Raw genomic sequence first — 23,118 nt, forward strand, 5'->3', positions numbered from 1 at the left:
CATATAAGACATAACAGATTTGCTAATATGACAGAAAAGGAAAATTACAAGTGTCAGAGATGATGTGGGGAAATTTAAACACTAATAGATCTGCGAATTGGTTCAACTGTTCTGAAGAGAAATTTGGACCCATGCCCAAAGGGCTACAAAACCATGCTTGCCCTTTGATTCAGGAATACCACTACTGGCTCAGTATCCCAAAGAGATAAAATAATTAGAAAAGGACCTATATGTACAAAAATATTTATAGCAGCTCTTTTAGTGAAGGCAAGGAATTGGAAATTAAGGGAATAGTCATCAATTGAAGAATGGCTGACCAATTTGTGACACATGATTGTTATACAATACTACTGTGCTATAAGAAATGACAAGCAAGACATTCTCAGAAAAACCTGGAAATACATATATGAACTGAGGCAAATTAAAGAGGTTCAGGGGAATATTGTACATAGTAACAACAATATTATGCAATAATCAGCTGAGAATGATTTACCTCTTTTCAGCAATACAGTGATTTAATATAATCCCTAAGGACTAATGATAAAAAAATCTATCCATCTCCAGAAAAATTCAGGTGGAATATGACTGCTGATCAGAACACACCAATGTATATATAATTATATGTGTATATATGCATGTATACATGTATATTCATATATATGTGTGTGTATGCACACATACATGTGTACATATATATTATTGGAGGGGTTGTCTGTTTTCTTTTACATAACTTATATAGAAATTTACATTACAGGACTGCATATGTATAACCTTTATCAAATTGCTCGTCTTTTCAATAAGGGTGAAGAGGAGGTAGGAAAATAATTTGGAACTCAAAATTTCAGGAAGTTAATGCTAATATTGTTTTTTACATATAATTGTGGAAAATTAAATTTTAAATAAAATAAAAATATTAAAACTTTTCAAACATACCAACGTATACATAAATATTTTTGTGTATTTAAAGAACAAACTTTAATGTATTTTTGATGATTGAAAAGCTATAGGACTTTATCAATCTAAACAATTTTTGTTGGAATCAGGAAAGCAAAGGGGAATTAGGTTGAATTCATGCAAACATAGGTGAGTGAAGTTTGTCAAATTATATAATTCGGGAAGTATATATGGCCATCTTTCTTCAAAATTAATTATTAAATCAAATGTTGAATCAATCTTTTCTGAGATTTTTTTTCTTTTTCATGGCATCTCACTTTTCTTTGATTTTTATGTAACATTTAACATTATTTCACTATATTTAACATATTCTCTATTATTTATCAAATAACATACTCCTTCAACTTCCTTGTCAGCTTCAAGTTCTTCATCTTTCACTTTAAATTTGGAATTACACTTTGATAAACAAAGATTATACCTAAATAATTTTAAAAGTCTGCTACTATATATTTGAAAAGGCATAGATTTCTAAAAATTGAATTATTGGGACAGGCCTCTCCTTAATGTTTTAACCTTAATAGAATACCAACCATTAATATAAAAGTGAATTTTTAGTATATTTGAATTAAAAAAAAGTCCTGTAGTACCAAAATGGGTCAACTTTCACTTAAAATATCTTCTCAAAAATATAGTTATAAGGTCTCTGTAGCTTCCCTCTTTCCCACTGATGAATCCTTCATGGGATATTTAAATTTCCATTTTGAGGACTCCAGACTTTGCCACAATGCATGAGTTGCCTTTCCCTCCATTTCTATACCTCTGATACCCTTCTTTCATTGGTGAGTTCTTACCCCTCCCTTTTAACCAAGATCATAAACCAACCACCCCTTATTTTTCAGACTTCAGTTCCCATTTATATGTTGACTTCATTGATTTTAACGTAAGCTCCTTAAGGCAGAGGCTGTTGGTTTTTTTTTTTTCTATCCAGTGCTTGAAACATAGTAAGTAATTAAAAATGCTTGCTAACTTACATTATAGTTGCCACAGAATCAAAGTATCTGTGATGAGTGGGTTGGCTGGCATAAGAACCCACTATTGTCCAAGGATAATGTCTAGAAATAATTATAACTAGGGCAGGATAATTGAAGCTTTGACCCAGCTACAAACATAGGGGGATGCATTTCCTTTCAAAGAACATGGGCCCTCACCCCTCAGATTTTGGTTTGGGAAAGAAAGGTGAGCCCCTGTACTAGACAAGAATGTAGTATTACAGGTGATCAAGAAGAAGTAAGTGTCCCCACTTTTCCATTTTGGGGTTGAATACACTTTTGTTTATACTGTTCTCTGAATATATTTCCTGACTCTCCCAATACTATATACTATTGCAATTCTTGTTCCCTTTGTCAAATTTTTAAAGAAGTGAAATTTTTCCTACAAAAGAAGAGTTAGGACCCTTTACCAACTCTAAAGATCCTGTGTTCACCCATATAGAAAAGCCAAAAAAAAAACAACAACAACCTTTGTCCTTCTTAAACTATTACCATATAATGAACCATAGTATTCTACATTTCTGCTATTTTTTATTGGAATAGAAAATAGTAGGACTATTATGTTTTGTTTTTATTTTTTTTTAGTACTATTATGTTTTGGATGTAATGTGAATTACCCTTTTTTAGTTTCTAAATCACATTTTACTTCCTGACTTTGTAATCCACTAAGCCATCAAAAATGTTTTTCATATATCTAATCACTGTGAGGCTCTCCTAGGGTTGTGAAACTTTTGGACCCATGTATAGAACTTCAGGCTTGTTACTACAAAATTTTATACTATTCAATTTGTCCCACCATTTTCTTTCTGCTTTATCCAGAGCACATTGATGGGAAAATTTGAAACTGAATTCCTTTCTACAGGAAGCCTCTGCCATTTACACAGACTGATACCCTTTAGGCAAGTATAGGAGTGGGGAAAGAAATGATGATGGTTTTGACATCCATTAAATTCTTCATTTTATTGTTGGGAGATAGTACCTCAGAGTTGCTTTAATTTGCATTTCTCTAATCAATAGTGATTTACAGCATTTTTTTTCATATGCAATAGATAGCCTTGATTTCTTCATATGAAAACTGCCTGTTCATGTCCTTTGACCATTTCTCAAATGGGGAATGACTTACATTCTTATAAATTTGGTTTAGTTCCCTATGTATTTTACAGATGAGGTCTTTATCATGTGAGATTCAAAATTGGATATACGGAGCATTAAACTCCCCCTTTTAACTTTTCCCATATATATATATCCCAGACCACTAAGAAAAAGACGCCTCTGAGCTTTAATCTGTGAGGGATTAGTTTTTATTGCTTGGCAATTAATTAGACAACAAAAGGTGATACCAATTAGGGAAATAGGGAAGTAGAAATACAGATGAATGACTTTACATCTAAACTTAGTCACTTTTCCTTTATAAAATTCACTGAATCCCAAACTGCCCACCAAGCTGAGAACCAGCACACCCAAAGCCAAACACCAACCACGTGGTTCTCAACTCCTCTCACCCATGCGTGTGCCACCACAGCTAAGTTTAGCAGCCAGAGAATGCCAACTTCCATTCCTGCCCTCACTTTTAAGTTCATGTCCTGGAAGTTCCTCATGTTCGAGTTTTCCTACCAAAAGGGGCAGTCCTTCAAAAGCTGCTTCAGTAGCATGCACAATCTCTCAAATGATTCAGCTAAAACTTCTGATATTAATCTTTACCACAAATATTTTTTACCACAATCAGAAACATTGTAAAAAAAAAATGTTTCCCAGTTTTCTGCTTTCTTTCTAATTTTAGCTGCATTCCTTCGGTTTGTACAAAAACTTTTCAATGCAATGTAATCAAAATCATCCATTTTGAATTTCATAATAATCTCTATCTCTTGTTTGTTCCTAAATTGTTCTCTTCTTCATAGATCTGAAAGGTAAAATATTCCTAACTCACCTTCTTTCTCTATGGTATCATCCTTTATTTCTAAATCATATACCCATTTTGACCTTATTTTGATATGCAGTGTAAGATGTTGGTTTATGCCTAGTTTTCCAAGCAGTTTTTATCAAACACTGAGTTCCTATCCCAGAAACTGGAGTCTTTGGGTGTATCAAACATCAGGTTACTATAGTCATTTACTTCTGTGTATCAGACATACTTGTTGCAAAAAAAAAATTATATATATATATATATATATATGTGTGTGTGTGTGTGTGTGTGTGTGTGTATGTATGTATATGTATATGTATGTATGTATATGTATATATATACACATACGCACATATATATACATATATATACGTATCTATATAGTTTTCTGCTGTCTATAATTTTGCTTGCATTCATCTTGTTTACACAAAAGCTATTTGATTTTTTCTAATCAAAATGATGTATTTTACATTTTATAATACTCTTTATCTTTGCTTTGCTTCTAAATTATTCTTCTGTCCATAAATCTGGCATAACCTATTCCATATTCTCTCTTTTTTCATGAGGCAATGAGGGTTAAGTGACTTGCCCAGGTTCACACCGCTAGTGTAAAATGTCTGAGGCTGGATTTGAACTCAGGTCCCACTGAATCCAAGGTCACTGCTTTATCCACTGTACAATCTAGCTGCTCCTCCATACTCCCTTAATTTGCTTAAGGTATTACCCTGTAGGTGTAAGTCATGTATCTATTTTGTTACATGTTTTGAGGTGCTGGTCTATACCTGGTTTCTGCCACACTGTTTTCCAGTTTTCCCAGCAGTTTTTGTCAGACAATGAGTGTTTTTTGTTTTTTTGTTTTTTGCCAAAAGCAAAAAAAAATTTGGCATAGAAATGCTGAAAATTTATTTGGGTTTATTTTGTATCCAGCCAATTTGCAAGTAATTTTTTAGTTGATTTTATAGGATTTTCTAAGTATAACATCATATTATCTGTAAAGAGTGATAGTTCTGATTCCTTATTCCTTTTTCTAATTCTTTTAATTTATTTTTCTTCTCTTGTTCCTATAGCTAGTATTTCTTGTACAATATTAAATAATATAGGTAATAATGGGCATCCTTACCTCACCCCTGATTGTATTGACAAAGTTTCTGGCTTATGTCCATTATAGATAATGCCCAATTATGGTTTAGGTAAACACTATTTATTCTTTTTAGGTAAGCTCCTTTTATTCCTATGCTCTCTAGCGTTTTACATAGGAATGGGTGAAATAGCTATGTGGTGCTGTGGATAGAGCACTGGCCCTAGAGTCAAGAGGATCTGAGTTCAAATCTTGCCTCAGACACTTGACACTAGCTGTGTGACCCTGGGCAAGTCACTTAAACTTAATTAGCTCAAATCATCCATGGTCATCTCTAGTTGTTCTGATGTATGTCTTACACTAGACCCAATTGGCTCTGGAGGAGAAAGTGATGCTGGTGACTTTGCACAGCCCTCCCTCACTTAAATCTAATTCACTGCAAGTCATGACATCACTCCTCATGCTATGGCCTTTTCATGAATGAAGGACAGAGGGGCAGCTAGGTGGCACAGTGGTTATAAAGCACTGGACCTGGATTCAAGAGGACCTGAGTTCAAATCAGGACTCAGACACTTGATATTTACTAGCTGTGTGACCTTGGGAAAGTCACTTAACCCTCATTGCCCGGCAAAAAGAAAAAAAAAATAAAGAATGAAGGACAGAGAAAAACAATAGGAATAGAAGCAGTATTTTGTCAAAGGTAGGTGAAAATTTTGTGGTTGTAATCCTGACTAATATGTCTTCTGGAATATTACATTCTAGGGGTTTTATTCTTTTTAGGTAGTAACTGCTAATGATGTATAATGATTTACTATGAATAACCTAGGTATTCTCAGGAATACAAAGATTCCAGACAATTCTCAAAGACTTGAGATGAAAGGTGCTTTCCATCTCCAGAAAAAGAACTGGTGGATCCTGAATAAAGATTGAATACAATTTTTTAACTTTCTCTATGTTGTTGTATTTGTTTTGTCTATGATTTCTTTCTTGGCATGATTTACATGGAAATGTGTTTTACATGATATATATATAATGCATATATAATGTATGTCAAATTCTTGCCTTCTTAAAGAGGGGGAACAGGAAGGGAGGGTGAGAATTTGGAACTCAAACTTAAAAAAAGAGAATGATAAAATATTTTTACATGTAATCAGGAAAATAGATTTTTTTAAATGAAAAAAAGGCATTAGCAACTAAATCTTTTGTAATTCTGATTGTTAATGTGTGATATTTGAATCTTTTGTTTCTGTTTGTTTTCTTGTTTTTCCAGCTAATTGAAATCATTTTCTATCTGAACCATGAGCTCTGGAATTTATCTATAAAATTCTTGGAAGTGTTTGTTTGTTTGTTTTCTTTTGTTTTTGTTTTTTTAATTTCAGGACCTCTTTCAGGTGGTGATTGCTGGATACTTTCAATTTCTCCTTGAATTTATGATTGTAGGATATCAAGACAGTTTTATCATTTCATAAAATATTTTATCTATTCTCTTCCTTTAATTATGGTTTCAAGTTGTCTGGTAATTCTTAATCTATTTTCCAGGTCAGGATTTTTTATTTTGGATAAAATATTTCATATTTTCTTCTTTTTCGTTTTTCTTCTTTTGATTTAATTTTATTTTTAATGAAATAATTTGATTCCACTTACCAAATTCTAATTTTTAAGGAATTATTTCCTTCTGTGAGTTTTGGTATTTCCTTTTCTATTTTAGTCAATTCTACTTTTTATTGAGTTATTTTCATCAGTGAAGTTTTATATCTCTTTATAAGTCATTTAATGGATTTGTAGAAAATAACTGTATTAATGAAATTAAGTAGCATTCATTCTAGCTATGATACCTATTATTACTATGTTTTAGTTCTCTAAAAATTGTATTTGAAAATTTTTTCTTTGTCTTATTTCTTAAGTCCCTCCCCCCCCCTCCCCGTTTGGCCAATTGTTTGTTTCTTTGCTTTTAAATTTGCCTTCTACATTTGTGTAAGCCAGTTTTAGTCAAACTGCTGTGTGCTCACGGTTTTCTTTCACTCATTTCATTGCCTATTTTTCTTCTATCACTCTTATTTGATTTAGAAAATCCTATTTTGGGGGGCAGCTTGGTAGCACAGTGGATAAGGCACTGGCCTTGGATTCGGGAGGAACTGAGTTCAAATCCAGCCTCAGACACTTGACAATTAACTAGCTGTGTGACCCTGGGCAAGTCACTTCACCCTCATTGCCCTGCCCCCCCCCCAAATAAAACAAAGAAAATCCTATTTTAGCTCTTTCAGGAATTATTATTTTTTTCTATTTCCCATTTATCTTTGAGGTTTTGCTTGTAGCTATTTGACATAATTTTCTTTAGAGTTTATATCATCATCTTCCTTTGTCATATTATAAATTTTTATGATTCAGGTTTCTGTTTTTGTTGTCATCATCTTTTTTTGTTTTTGCACATTTTTAACCATTTTTCTTGATTTTAAACTTTATGTTAAAATTCTACTCAATTCCCATGTGAGACGTGGGGGTGGGGGTGGGACATTGTCCCAAGCTTCAGAATTTTTTGCACTGCTATTTTCAGAGCTAGTTCTGGAGGGTTGCATGTCCTTGGTGCTTCCAGATAATGTAATATGAGGAGAGGTTTGATGACTTTTCTTCTCATCTGCACCCTTCTCATTAGAGAGAGACCCTGAACTTTTGGAATTGCAATTCATATTACTCCTTAGGATCTGTGCTCCCTCAGGACCCAAAGTGATAATGAGATAATGATCTTTACTGCCTCTGCTATTCAAATGCCCTGCATTTTATTCTTCCTGGACAAGTCATTTAATGTCTTTACAACAAATAACTTTATATATGAAATGAAAGGGCCATTCTAGATTGCCTCTGGCATTCTTCCTAGCTTTTATACCTATTATCACTATGTCTTTAGTACCCTATAAGATTTTATTTGAAAATTTTGCTTAGTTTTATTTTTTTCTGTTTTGTAGTCCCACATCCACTTGCTCTATAATAATTTTTGCTTCTACACTTTGACCTATTGTTGCTGCTATCCTCTCCAAACTTGGTTCCTTCCAACTTATCACCACTCTTCTCTGTTCCTGTTCGTTGCATTTCATTTTACTGAATTTTGTCATTACATGAGCTCAAAAGCCATCAAAAGGCAATCTCAGGGGGCAGCTAGGTGACACGGTAGATAAAGTACCGGCCCTGGATTCAGGAGGACCTGAGTCCAAATCTGGCCTCAAACACTTGACACTTACTACCTGTGTGACCCTGGGCAAGTCATTTAACCCTCATTTACCCACCAAAAAAGGAAATTTTGATGTTCCTTCTTCTATAAGCAGATTAACCAAACAGCATTAGGTTTGATAACATTAGATTTTAAAATATTTCCCTAAAGTTATCAGGTCCTTTTGACTTCTGATTTTATTTCAATGTTATTTGCTTGAACAACATACTTCTGTGAGTGCTACATAACTGAAGTATAATGCAGTAGCTTAGTACTAACTGTAACGATTGGAATGATGCCACCTGCTGGAGACTTACTGTAGAAGAGTTCGGCCCATGAAGCAAAGGTCTTTGAGGGCAAGACCAGGAGTCTTTTCTTTGGCGTCAGGAAGTGACGCGGGCTAGTGAGAGGAAGAAGGAAGAGATTGGTGTTCACTCTTACGCTCTTTCCTCTGGACTCTGGTGGAGAGCAGAGCTACAAATGCGCTCTCTCTTTAATAGATAGGAATCTAGGCCTTTCCCTCTCTCTTTACCAAATACTTATTCTCCTTAATAAACGCTTAAAAGCCTAACTATTGCTAAAGCTTATAATTTATTGGCAACCACTCATTAAATATTTTAGACAGTTTAGCTAGAATTTTAGCCCTTAACATAATATAGAACAATGGCTGAGGGATAGAGAGAAAACCTTAATGACATACAGTTTCAGCATTGAAAATTTAATAGCCATGATATCTTGGGAGGTTTCAGCAATCAAAATTTATATTCTTTTGGACAGAGCACCCAAGTCAAAGACAACTTAGAGGGTTAGCAGGACAGTTCTGTTGTACCAGGGTGAGAGTGGAGTGCAGCCCACATTAGCCATCCCAGTGCATATCCAACCCCAGTGCAGACCTAGCCCCAGATAACCAGGAGCAGGCCTCAGGAGCCATTGAATCAGTGATAGAACTCAGCCCACAGATCATAAAGGTGTTGAACAATTGGCTAGAAGGAGATTACAAGGGTCTCTAAGCTAGCACTGAGGCACGATTGTGCTATTTTTCCCATACTTGGATCCAGGTCACAGTCTTGCATGGCGGTCCCAGGTTGGGGAGGAGCATAAGCACACAAGAGCTTGCAGCCGTAGTGGACCAGGCTTCATGGTTCTAGGGCAGAAAAGAAGGCTTGTGGTTGCTTGCAGACCAGAGAATAGGCCAGTAGAGTAGTTAACATACCTCAACTTAAATCATATCACCTTGGAACAACTAAGGACTTACAAGTCCCAGAAGTATCTCAGAGAACAGCTGCTCAAACCCTGTGAATCTTGGGACAGTGTGCCCTGAACCCTGCAAGGAGTGCCCCACTATAACAAAGAATTAAAAGTCAAGAAATAGGCTGAGAAAATGAGCAAACAGAAAAAAACATCCTGGCCCTAAAAAGTTTCTATCATGACTAGGAAGATCAAAATATACACTCAGAAGTATATAAAAGTAAAAATTCATACATCCAGAGCTTCTAAGAAAAATGTTAATTGGTCTCAGGCCATAGAAGGGCTAAAAAAAGACTTTGAAAATAAAGTAAGAAAAGTAGAAGGAAAAATGGAAAGAGAAATGAGAGTGATGCAAAAAAAAATCATGAAAATTTAATAACCAGAAATGCTATTTTTCCTTTCTTCACATTCTACAAGATGATTTTATGTATAGTCCAGCTACTATTTCTTTGATTTATATGAATATTTATTCTCTACTTTATTATTCTATTTTATTAGAGATTAAAACATTATATGTCACCAAACATCTTCTCATAAATAAATTCCCAGACCATCTTGAAATTATAGCTCCCCATGCTCACCTTCTAAAATTAGTAATATTCCCTAGAAAAATATTAAAAATTCATAAGCAGTATCAAATAAAAAACATAATAAGGAAACAAACATTTGCACTATGATAAAACAAATGGTGGCCCAGTTGTCTTAAAAGACTTTTAGCTGGTCCAGCAATTCACTGAAGATTTAAAATTCCTGATTCATGTCTTCCATATGATATGTAGATAGACACAATTTTTTTTATTGCACTGAAAAGTATCTCTTCTGCTTAAGCTATACAATAAAGATGTCCATTTTCCAATTAATGGTACCTAGCTCTATTATATTACTTCATCATAACAATAAAATATGAAAAACTTTTGTTTTCTACATTAAGGCTAAAGTAAAACCTTGCATATTGACCTATTGCCTTATTTTTACAACTTTAAAGAACTGTATTTCTACTTGTTTTAGAAGCAAATTCAAGAAGCTGAGTAATTGAACTATCACCCTGTGATGATTAATAAATTTGTGGGGAAATAAAGTAATCAGATCGAATGGAAGAACCTATTTAAAGCTCTCTTGATACAAATGCATACTTTAGTGTGGAAACACAAACTATATATATTGCATATGCCTATATCATATCATCTCCATCTATCTATCTATCTATCTATCTATCTATCTATCTATCTATCTATCTATCTATCTATCTATCTATCTATCCATCTATCCATCTATCTATCCAAAATCCTAATATTATGGCTCATGGTTGAGTGGGAATTACCCTAGAAACCAGTGGAGCACATTGTAACTATTGTGTACATATCTATGTGTATATGTTGATTTCTCTGAAGAGACTATAATCTTCTTGAGGTCAGAGACTGTATCATTTTTGTCATTGTGTCTTTTGTGTCTACCACTGTATCTGACACATTTTAGGTACTTACAAAATGCTTCTTGATTAGTTAAAATATGACCATTTCTGCAATTTCTACAAAGTCTAAAGACTGTGAATGGACCAAAAGGAAGATTGTGTCTAAGTACCCAGACTAACTAAATTCAGGGAAGCTCATCTCTAGATCTGTGACACCCAAAGTGATTTTTTGTTAGCCACAGCAAATCTTGGAGACATTCTAGAAGAGTTGAGATTCATCTCATCAAGAGTATTCAGTGCTTTAATCACAAACAAATTCTTGAAATGTTAAAGGATTTAAACATATGTATGTGTGTGTATGCATATATGTAGGTACATACACATATATACTTACACATACACATATGTATATGTATATACACATATATATATATACATATATACACACACACACACACACACACACACACACATATATATATATATATATATATATATATATCTGTTTTGTGAATTCCTGTGGTCAGAAACTAAGCCTCTATTAACCAATTAGTTTTTATATAATTACCTAGACTGGTCCCTCTAATTATACACAGTATGTCACAACGGTGATGCATAAAACCTTTCTACCTTACTAAACCATGTTAGTAATTTTATTCAGCTGGCATGACTTCTGTAAACTAAGGACAGCTTCTGTATCATAACAATCTACTAATGTAGGAATATTTTAGAGGTATATTGGTATAGAAATTAATGTTGAGCAAGATCACAGCATATACTTAGTTTTAAAGGTTATGATAAAATTTTGTAGAGTTCTATTTTTTTTTTTTAGTGAGGCAATTGGGGTTAAGTGACTTGCCCATGGTCACACAGCTAGTGTTAAGTGTCTGAGGCTGGATTTGAACTCAGGTACTCCTGACTCAAGGGCCAGTGCTCTTATCCTCTGTGCCACCTAGCTGCCCCGAGTTCTATTTATTAATATTTTCACCAAAGAATTTTGGTGTACAAATTAAAACTATTTCATAATACTTTATTTGATTAAGCTCATTGTAAGCCTTTGAAAGTCCAGATTATAAAGACAAGTAAAAGTTATTTAATAAACATTTGTTGAAGTTAATTATTAATATGCATATGTATATGTGAAAATACTAACATATACACATATGCATATGCATACATATAAATATAAACAGATACATATACACATACTCATATATGTGTGTATTTCTCTAAAGTGCTTTCAAAGCCTTAGAGTATTATATTATACTAATTATTATTATCTTTGAAAGGCTCAAAAATACCTTAGATTTCTATGAACTATGCTATCCTCATTTACTTCTCCCAGAAGATTCTAGGAATCTAACCATTTAACTGAATTGCTTTCATTCATCAAGTAGAATCCATTGGAAAGGGAACACAGACTAAAATACCAATGGCTGAACTAATTTTTGAAAGACTAATAACTATGTGTGTCCCAGTGCACTTCATCCTCTTTTATGAAAAATAGATGGATAAATAGATAGATAGAAAGATAGATAGTTAGATCTATAGATCTATATCTATACACATATAAATGTATGTATATGGTTGGCCAAAAGTCATGAAGGGGTATCAACATTTATTAACTCCTTTTTTGTTGTTTTTAATTTACAATACCATAGAATCATAAACAGTATATAGAGGAAATTAATTAACATTATGTGTCCAAAATAAAATCTCATAAATGGCAACAAATAAAGAAAAAATCATTTTCTTTTGGATCTTTTCTTGAATTTTGGACCACCCTGTCTTTGTATATGCATGTATGTATGCATGCATTAATGTATATATGTGTTTGTGTGGGTAAATTTAGCCTAGTCAGAAAGTTTATATAGTTCTGTGAGTACCCATTCCTTTCATATCTGTCAAATCATGAAGTCCTCAAAATCTGGCTCTATAACCCTATACCCAAACCTGATTGTTGCTCTCAGTTGTTTAGTAAATGCTTGTTAATTAACTGATTGCCTTATGGTGAGAAAACAAAGAGACTTATTAAAAGTATGTTTGATTTCCAGTATAAACCATATCAAATGTGTATGGCAATAAAAATAATAGTAATAATAATAATAATAATAAGAAGAAGAAGAAGAAGAAGAAGAAGAAGAAGAACAACAACAACAACAACAACAACAACAACAACAACAATAACAACAACAACAACAACAACAACAACAGCTAGAAATGCAGTCACCTAAATGCTTTTCTTCTTTCAGAAGCAAGGCACAATAGATCCTTGGTATTTGGAGATGAAATAATTTTCCTTTTTTTCATAACTATAAAATCCTAATTCAAACCTTCTTTTTGATTTGTATCAATTGTATCCCTTACTAAAAGACTTGCTAGGACTACTGGGAAAGATATACTGTATTGCAGCAGAATTAGTTTCAAGATAAGTGAGATAAAGGGAAAAATGGAAAGTCAGTAAAAAATAAAAAGATTTATTTCTACATATAAAATTTGATAAAGCATTTGGTACTATGGAATATTATTGGTCACCCTTTCAAAGTTTCTGAAACACATTTACATTTCTGACATGGGAATATGGATCCCTACTTTTCCTTATCTATTAACCATCTTCTTAGCTATAAGTGAATTTTTATTCACATACAAATTTTTATATGTACATATAAATATTTATAAATGTACATATTCAGTGGGGAAAGTTTCATGTATGTTTATGCATAGAGTATTCACATAAAATTATTTGTAATTGTATTATTTTAATATGCATATAAATTTTTGAAAAATAAGTTTTCATGTGTGTATACAGTTTGAAATTTCTCCCAGAGAATATATTCATTTATATGTATATATTTGCATATGCATATATGTATACACATGTTTATATATACTATCCATGCATTTGTTTATACTCAGTACATTTAGGTACCTGTCTACTACATTTGGGATTAAATAGATTCAATGATAATTTTTTAAGTGTATAATTTGCTCTCAAATACCTTCCCTAATTCTTTCCCCTAGATAACATTTTTTTCCCCTCCCACAATCTGCTATGACTTTACTAGTCATTTTGGGTGCTATTTCTAAATTCCAATTACAGACTTGACCAATGGAATGGAAACAAACCTTACACTTTCCTTTGGCCATACCAGGAGTCTGCTTTATCCTTTTTCTAAATTATCAGAATATTTTGAAAAGTGATAGGTGAGGCTTACAGAGTTTTCAAGAGTGATTGCAGTTAAAGGAAAGTTGTGGTTGTAAATACACTCTCTCCTCAATAAATACCTTCCAAACCTATCTGTGATATTAACACAGGAGAAAAACCTCTTTTTTAAAATTTATTTGGTTGGCAGGGAATGTCAACTTTGTGTGCTCAGGGATATTTACTCATTTTCTAAACCTGTGGGAAATTTCTGAAATAGTTCATGATGCCAAACCACATGTATTTTTCTTTAAAGGTTATTCATAATTGCAAGTAGCTATAAAATAAATCTCTAAATAAATAGAACTTTGATGTCACAGCCATTTGTATTGGAAATTTTTTGCAACAGGTAAAGTCCACTGAATAGGGGAAAGTAATACTCTAAATGTCTGTTCTTTTTGAAGTATGATTTTCTCATGGATATACTATAAATATGAGGATTTTTATATTTTTATTACTAACATTTTGAATTTGAATATTATTCATTATCTATTTCCATAGTTCCAAGAATGAGAAATTTAAAATATTATGAAAATTCTTAAAGTTGTATTTTTAACAGAATACTAATATGACAGAGACAGAAAAAGACAAAGAAAAACCACCAATTAAGTGAATGTAATAACAGAACTCTCAAAGCTTTGCAGGAATTTCTTAAATTTAATTAAATATTTCATTATTTCCCCCCAAAGTATCTGCTATGGCCAAAGGAAGTGAGATAGATGTTATGTAATTCAATAGCCAGTGAGAAATTCACATTCAGATTTTTATTATATTTCCCATCCTTCAATTTATTTATGTATATTTTCAGGTTCTAAAAAGAGCCAAGTTTTAAATAAAAAGTGAATTTTCAAATCTTATAATTTGTATATTTTCTTATTTGAGGTGAGGGAGGGAGAGAGAAATGTATGTATGTATGTATACATATATGTTTGAATATATATATGTGTGGTGTATGTGTATGTACATTTGTGTATTTGTAGACGTAGATGTAAATGTATATGATTGGTGCAGATTATGGACATGGACCTCAACACCATATTTCTCAAATAAACTAATTTATCTGCATAGATGATTTGATTTTATGAATTTTCATTTAAGAATCCTACCTTATTTTTGGTAGTTTTCATGCTTCAAGAATTTTTCTTGGAGTTACTTATGGAAGCTAAGATGGCAGAGTAAGCAGAAAATTGCCTGAACTCTCCCATATTAACAACTACAAAATAGCTCCACAAAATGAATTCTGGAATAGCAGAACCAGCAAAAAGAAAGTTGGAAACAATCTTCTAGCCCAGGAAACTTGGAAGGTCAGCAGGAAAGGCCTGTCTCTCTCTATTAAAAAGGTAGCACAGTCCACAACAGCAAGTGTCCATTCAAGTTATCAGCAGCTCCCACCTCATAAAGCCAGTGGAAGGCCCTGAACTCTAGTATGGTGCCAGGCAATAAGGCAAACATCAACACTGGGGCCTCCTCCTCTCATATACCTCAGCTCAATGCCACATAAGCTGCTAGAACTGTACAACACCATACAGCACCAGCCACCTCCACCCTAACATCTGAGCAGCAAAACTTAAGCAGCAATACCCACCTCCTATGGCTCTAGCGTAGCACCGAGGTCCCCCACATGCCTCAGCATAGCACCAGGTGAATGAAAAAAAGTTGGTACTGCCACCCACACCTTCCTCAGTGTAGCACCAGGTCTCTGCACCACAAGCACCCCAGCACCCTCCAGCCTAAGCATTCACCCCAACCTCACTTCACCTCCACAGTGCAACACCAAGTAGGAAAATGCCTCTTTGGCCTCAGGGAAGTTCCAGTGCAGCAACAGGCAAAAAGCCAGAGCCTGCAGCCCCAGGCAGAAGAAGTTTGTGGCAGTGCTCCTTCCACCCCAGGAGCAGAGCTTAAATTTTAAACTAAGAAAAAAAGATAGAAAGAATGATCAAAAAAACCAAATAAAATATTAATCTGACCAGAGAAGTTATTATGGGGACAGGTAAGATCAAGACACAAGCACAGGTGAAGATAAAAATGGAGGCAAACCTCTCTTCATGGAATTTAGAGCTCTCATTCCCCAAAGAGAAAGGATAGAGAATGTGAAGTCTAGTTCTTGAGATTTAAATTCCATTCTTCCTAAAAGGAAAGGAGACCCCAGAAAGACAATTACTATAAAATTGAAGAAAATATATTTTTTAATTAAGTAGGGAAGAAAAGAAGACAATTAACATGATGCAAAGGTACTATCTAGCCTATGCTGAATAGGACACCAAATAATAGATTGTGTGAGATTATACACATTTAAACCAACAGAAGTTAGGAAATTTTGGAGGGAAAGGTGGGCTCAGAAAATAATGAGGTGGTGGGTTCTATTCCCAAAGGGAAGTGAGTGAGGAACTACAGGGATCAAGGGTGAGGTCTCTGATACACAAATCAGAAAGCATCCTTGGTAATAAGAAGTTCATAGGCTAAGGCTTGATTTAAAGATTTCTTGATAAAGACATATCCCCCAAAAGAAGGTTAATTCTGAGAACTCCATAGCCAAAGTGAGGGGAGAAGTGAAGACAAGACCATAAATGGGATATGTTCATAGTATCATAACTTGTAGTCAGCTGAGTCTTTGAAGACAGGGATGTGTTTTGAAGGTCCATAAACCATCATCATCAAATAGTTCAGGATCACCTTCAAGGTTGTTATTAGCTTAATTGGCTTAAGAGTTACTAAATTTCTGTCTAGATTTACTCTGGTCACCACAAAAGTTTGTCAGTCAATTATGTCCTTTAGTCAATATAGCCAAAACTCATACAACTCATCTCCATAGTGAGTTTGTGTACTCATTTACAAATGTATTCATACAAGGACAACACCACCAAAATGCTTACATATAAAATGTGTATATGCGTGTGTAAAAAAAAAAATTGGGAAAAGAAATGAGATTAATGCAAAAGAATTATGGGGAAAAAAGAGACAGTCGCTTAAAACAACTGCTTAAAAAGTATAATTGCCCAAATGGAAAAGCAAGTACAAACAGGAAGAAAACTATCCCTGGAAGGTTAATATTGAGCAAATGGAAGCCAATGACTCTATGAGACATCAAGAAGCAATCAAACAGATTCAAAAAAATGAAAGAAATAGAAGAAAATATAAAATATCTCATGGAGGAAAAAAAACTGCCTGGAAAATAGATCCAGGAGAGACAATGTCAGAATCTTTGGACTACCTGAAAGCCATAATAAAAAGATAGACCTGGACAACATCTTTCAAGACATCATCAGGGAAGATTGCCCTGATATCCTGGAATGAAAGGGCAAAACAGGTATTGAAAAAAATCCACTAATCACCTCAGAAAAGACATCTCCCTCCCTCTCCCCCAAAAAACCCTCCAAAGAATATTATACTCAAATTTCAGAATTATAGGGTCAAGGAAAAACATATTTCAAATGGGTAGAAAGATACAATTCAAATCTCAGGGAACTAACATCAGGATAACACAGGATTTAGCACCTACAACATTAAAAGACTAGACGTTATGGAAGGTGATATACTAGAAGGCAAAGGAGCTATGAAAGCAATTAAGAATCATTTACCCAGTGAAATTAAGTATAATACTTCAAGAGGGAAACATATTCTTTCAATGAAATAGAAGGATTCGAAGGTTTAATAAGGAGAAGACCAGAGAGGAATGACAAGAAAAAAAAATATCAAGACCCAAGGGAAGCCTAAAAAAGTAAAGAGGAAAAAGAAAACATAAGGGATTCAATGAAACTTAACTGTTTACATCCCTACTTGGGAAGATTATACTTGTAATTCTTTTTTAAAAATTGCCACTAATAGTAGAGAGAGAGAGACAGAGACAGAGAGACAGAGAGACAAAGAAAACAATTCCTTAAAAAATAAAATTGGCCAAATGAGAGGAAGGGGGAGGTGGAATGGGGTTAATTACATCATATGAAGAGGCACAAAAAAAAAACAACATTACAATATAGGGGAAGAAGGGAGAGGTGGGCATTGTTGCAACCTTACTCCCATCAGATTTGGTTCAGGGAGGGAATAAAACACACTCCCATTTGTATAAAGAAACTTAGCTTAATCTTTAAGGAAACAAAAGGGGAAGAGGAAAAAGGGTGGTATTGATAGAAGAGGGGACACAAGTAGGGGAAAAAGGATCAAGCAAAAGAAGGGAAGCCGATAAAAGGGAAGGCAGACTGAGGGAGGCAGTGATCAGAAGCAAAACACTGGTCAAGTTGAAGAGGGTGAAAGAAGGGAAAAAAAATACAAACAAAAGAGGAAAAGAAGATGGAGGGAAACAGTTAATAATTTAAATTGTGAATGTGAATGGAATGAACTCTCCCATAAAAGGGAAGTGATTAGAAGCGTGGATTAAGAATCAAAATCCTACAATATGTTGTTTACAAGAAACACATTTGAAGCAGAGAGATACATAGAGAATAAAGATAAAAGGTTGGAGCAAAATATATTATGCTTCAGCCGATATAAAAAAGCAGGGGTAGCAATTCTTATCTCAGAAAAAACAAAAACAAAAGTAGATGTAATTAAAAGAGATAAGGAAGGAAACGAAATCTTCCTAAAAGGTACAATAGATAATTAAGTAATATCAATACTAAACATGTATGCACAAAGTGGAATATCATCCAAATTCTTAGGGGAGAAGTTAAATGAGTTACAAGAGGAAATAGACAGTAATACTATAGTACTGGGAGATCTGAATCTTCCCCTCTCAGAATTAGATGAATCTAAATGTAAAATAAATAAGAAAAAAGTTAAAGATGTGAATAGAATATTAGAAACATTAGATATGATAGATATCTGGAGAAAACTTAATGATGATAGAAAGGAATATACCATCTTCTCAGCAATACATGGCACATACTCAAAAATTGACCATGATTAGGGCACAAAAACCTCATAGTCAGATGTAGAAAGCCAGAAATAGTCAATGCATCCTTCTCAGATCATGATGCAGTAAAAATTACATATAATAAAGAGTCATGGAAAAGTAGACTGAAAATTATTCGGAAACTACACAATCTCATCCTAAAGAATGAGTGTGTCAAACAACATAGAAACAACCAATAACTTCATCCAAGAGAATGACAATAATGAGACAACATATCAAAATCTATGGAATGCATGCAAAGCAGTGCTTAGAAGAAATTTTATAACTCTAAATGCTTACATGAATAAAAAAGAGAAAGGAGATCAATGAATTGGGCATGCAACTAAAAAAGCTAGAAAAAGAACAAATTAAAAATCCCCAACTAAATACTAAATTAGAAATCCTGAAAATCAAAGGAGAAATTAATAAAATTGAAAGCAAGAAAACTATATAACTAATCAATTAAACTAAGAGCTGGTTCTATGAAAAAAAAAACAACAAAATAGATAAACTTTTGTGTAATTTGATTTTAAAAAAAAGAAAAAAGAAAACCAAATTACCAGTATCAAAAAAGAAAGGGGTGATTTCACCACCAATGAAATGGAAATTAAAGCAATAATTAGGAGCTATTTTGCCCAACTGTATGCCAATAAATTTGACAATCTAAGTGAAATGGATGAATATTTATAAAAATACAAATTGCCCAAGTTAACTGAAGAGGAAATAAAATCCTTAAATTGGCCCATTTAAGAAAAGGAATTTGAACAAGTCATCAATTAACTCCCTAATAAAAAAATCTCCAGGTTCAGTTAGGTTTACAAGTGAATTCTACCAAACATTTAAAGAACAATTAATTCCAATGCTATAGAAACTATTTGGAAAAATAGTTGAAGGAGTTCTCCCAAACTCCTTTTATGACACAAATATGGTGTTGACACTGAAACCAGGCAGACCCAAAACAGAGAAATAAAATTACAGACCAATTTCCCTAATGGATATACATGCAAATATCTTAAATCAAATATTAGCAAGGAGATTGCAGCAAGTGATCATCAGGATAATACACTATGAAGAGGGGGGATTTATACGAGGAATGTAAGCCTAGTTCAACATTAGAAAAACTTTTAACATAATCAACCACATCAGTAACAAAACTAACCAAAATCATATGACTATCTCAATACATGGAGAGAAAGTATTTGACAAAATACAACACTCATTCCTGTTAAAAACACTAGAGAGCATAGGAATAGGTGGAGCTTTCCTTAAAATAATAAGCAGTATCTACCTAAAACCATCAGCAAACATTATATGTAACTGTGATAAGTTAGATCAGGGGTGAAACAGGGATGTCCATTAATACCTCTATTATTTAATATTGTATTAGAAATATTAGCTATAGCAATAAGGAGGAAACAAAACTTTCACTCTTTGCAGATGATATGATGGTATACTTCGAGAATGCTAAAGAATCAACTAAAAAACTGCTTGAAACAGTTAACAACTTTATCAAAGTTGTAGAATATAAAATAAACCCACATAAAGCATCTGCATTTTTATACATGACCAATAAGTCTCAGTAGCAAGAGATAGAGAAAATTCATTTAAAGTAACAGTAGACAATATCAAATATTTGGGAGTCTACCTGCCAAGACAAACCCAGGAACTCTATGAACACTATTACAAAACACTTTTCACAAAAATCAAATCAGATCTACATAATTGGAAAAATATAAATTGCTCATGGATTGGCCAAACTAAGATAACAAAAATGATAATTCTACCTAAATTAATTTAACTATTCAGTGCCATACCAATCAGACTACCAAAAATTATTTTATAGAGGTAGAAAAAATAATAACAAAATTCATCTGGAAAAACAAAAATTCAAGAATATCAAGGGAATTAATGAAAAAAAATGCACAGGAAGGTGGACTGGATGTACCAAATTTGATGCTATACTATAAAGCAGCAGTCATCACAACTATGTCATACTGGCCAAGAAATAGAGAGGTGGATCAATGGAATAGGTTAGGCGTACAGACACAGGTGTAAATGACTATAGTAATCTACTGTTTGATAAACGCAAAGATTCCCACTTCTGGGATAAGAACTCAGTATTTGACAAAAACTGCTGGGAAAACTGGAGGATAGTATGGCAGAAACTAGGAATAGACCAACATCTTATACCTTATACAAAAATAAGGTCAAAATGGGTTCAAGATTTAGACACAAAGGGTGATACTATAGATAAAGTAATAGAGGAAGGAATAGTTTACCTCTCAGATCTATGGAGAGGCAAACAATTTATGTCCAAACAAGAGATAGAGAATATTATGAAAAGCAAGATGGAAGACTTTGATTACATTAAATTAAACAGCTTTTATACAAACAGAAGCAATGCAGACAAAATTAGAAGTGAGACAGAAAACTGGGAAACAATTTTTACCGCCAGCATTTCTGATAAAGGTCTCATTTCTAAAATATATCAGGAACTAAATCAAATTTATAAGAATTCAAGTAATTCCCCAATTGAAAAATGGTCAAAGGATATGTAGAAGTCAAAGTTTTCTATTACCAGATGAAAAAATGCTCTAAATCACTATTGATTAGAGAAATGCAAATTAAAACAACTCTGATGTACCACCTGACACCTATCAGATTGCCTAATATGACAAAAAAGGGAAATAATAAATGTTGGAGAGTTGTTGCTCTTTGCAAATGATATAATAGTAAACTTAGAGAACCCTAGAGATCAACTAAAAACTATTTGAACTAATTAATGGCTTCAGCAAAGTTGCAGAATAAAGATAAACCCACATAATTCCCTAGCATTTCTTTATGTGACCAACAAAGCTCATTAGCAAGATATAGAAAAATAAATTCCATTTAAAACAATTATAGACAATATAAAATACTCGGGAGTCTACCTGCTTTGATAAATCCTGGAACTATATGGATGAAACATTTTTCACATAAATAAAGTAAGATCTAAAAAGAAATGGAGAAAAGATCAATTGCTCAAGGTTAGGCCAAGACAATATAATAAAAATGACAATTGTGCCTTAACTAATTTACTTACTTAGGGTGATACCAATCAAATTCCCAATATCTTATTTGATAGAGCTAGAAAAAACAACAAAAGGTCAAGAATATCAATCAATGGAATTTATGGGGAAAATACAAAGAAAGAGGCCTAGCAATACTGAAACAAATTATATTATAAAGCATTATCATCAAAATTAGCAAGTACTGGCTAAGAAATGGACTGGTGGATGAGTGGAATAGGTTTGGTAAACAAGGTGCAGTAATCAATTACCATAGTAACCAAGAGTTTGATAAATATAAAGACAACAGCTTTGGGGATAAGAACTCACTATTTGACAAAAACTGTTGTGAATACTGTAAAAGATTAAGGCACAAACTAGATGTAGAAAAAAAATCTCACAACGTACCAAAATAAGGTCAAATTTGGTACATCAATAAATAGTCACAATGTAGGCAAATTAGAAGAGCAAGGAATAGTCTACCTGTCAAGTAGATTTTTAAAATTTCTTTTAATCAAAGAAATGTGATCAATTTTTTTCAATCTTCCCTGTGTCCAATTTATTTTCCCAACTATCTATTCTGTACACATTTAACAGATCAATTTCCATAAACCATTGCCTTCATTTACTCTCAGGGAGGCTAACCCCTAGATGTCATATATAAATTGGAGCATAAGGGAATGCCCAAGATCATCCTCAGAGATAAAAGTTGGCATCATAATCTAGGGTAAAATATTGTGATCAGTAGCCAAACTTTATCATTTGTCTAGATCAACTCAGGACTCTTAGGATCCTTCCTATTGTCATTAGACTTTAAGAAACCAAAAGATGCACTTCTAAAGTTTGTGCTTTCCTATTCAGATAGTTACATGTCACAGTTTGCTTTCTTTTTAGTCTTTGCATAAAAGTTGCATGTTCCTGCCAAGAACTTGCCATTCTAGTTTATTACTTATTGAATTTTAATGCTTATGTGAGAGAAAAAAGGGGAGGGAGAAAGGAGTTGCATCTTACTCTGCTGTTAGAAGGTCTTTGGTGGTTCCTGTATTGAAATAATCTGTCAATGAAATAATTCCACGAATCCCCCTCTCCACACAAACTGCGATCTTTAATAACATAAGTTATTTCCTTATTGTGAAATTCAATGACCTCACCTCTCTGCCCTTTCTACATCTCCTCTCTAGTTTTTTTCCCAT

This window comes from Dromiciops gliroides, chromosome 1 (assembly GCF_019393635.1).
Source record: "Dromiciops gliroides isolate mDroGli1 chromosome 1, mDroGli1.pri, whole genome shotgun sequence".
Classification (NCBI taxonomy): domain Eukaryota; kingdom Metazoa; phylum Chordata; class Mammalia; order Microbiotheria; family Microbiotheriidae; genus Dromiciops; species Dromiciops gliroides.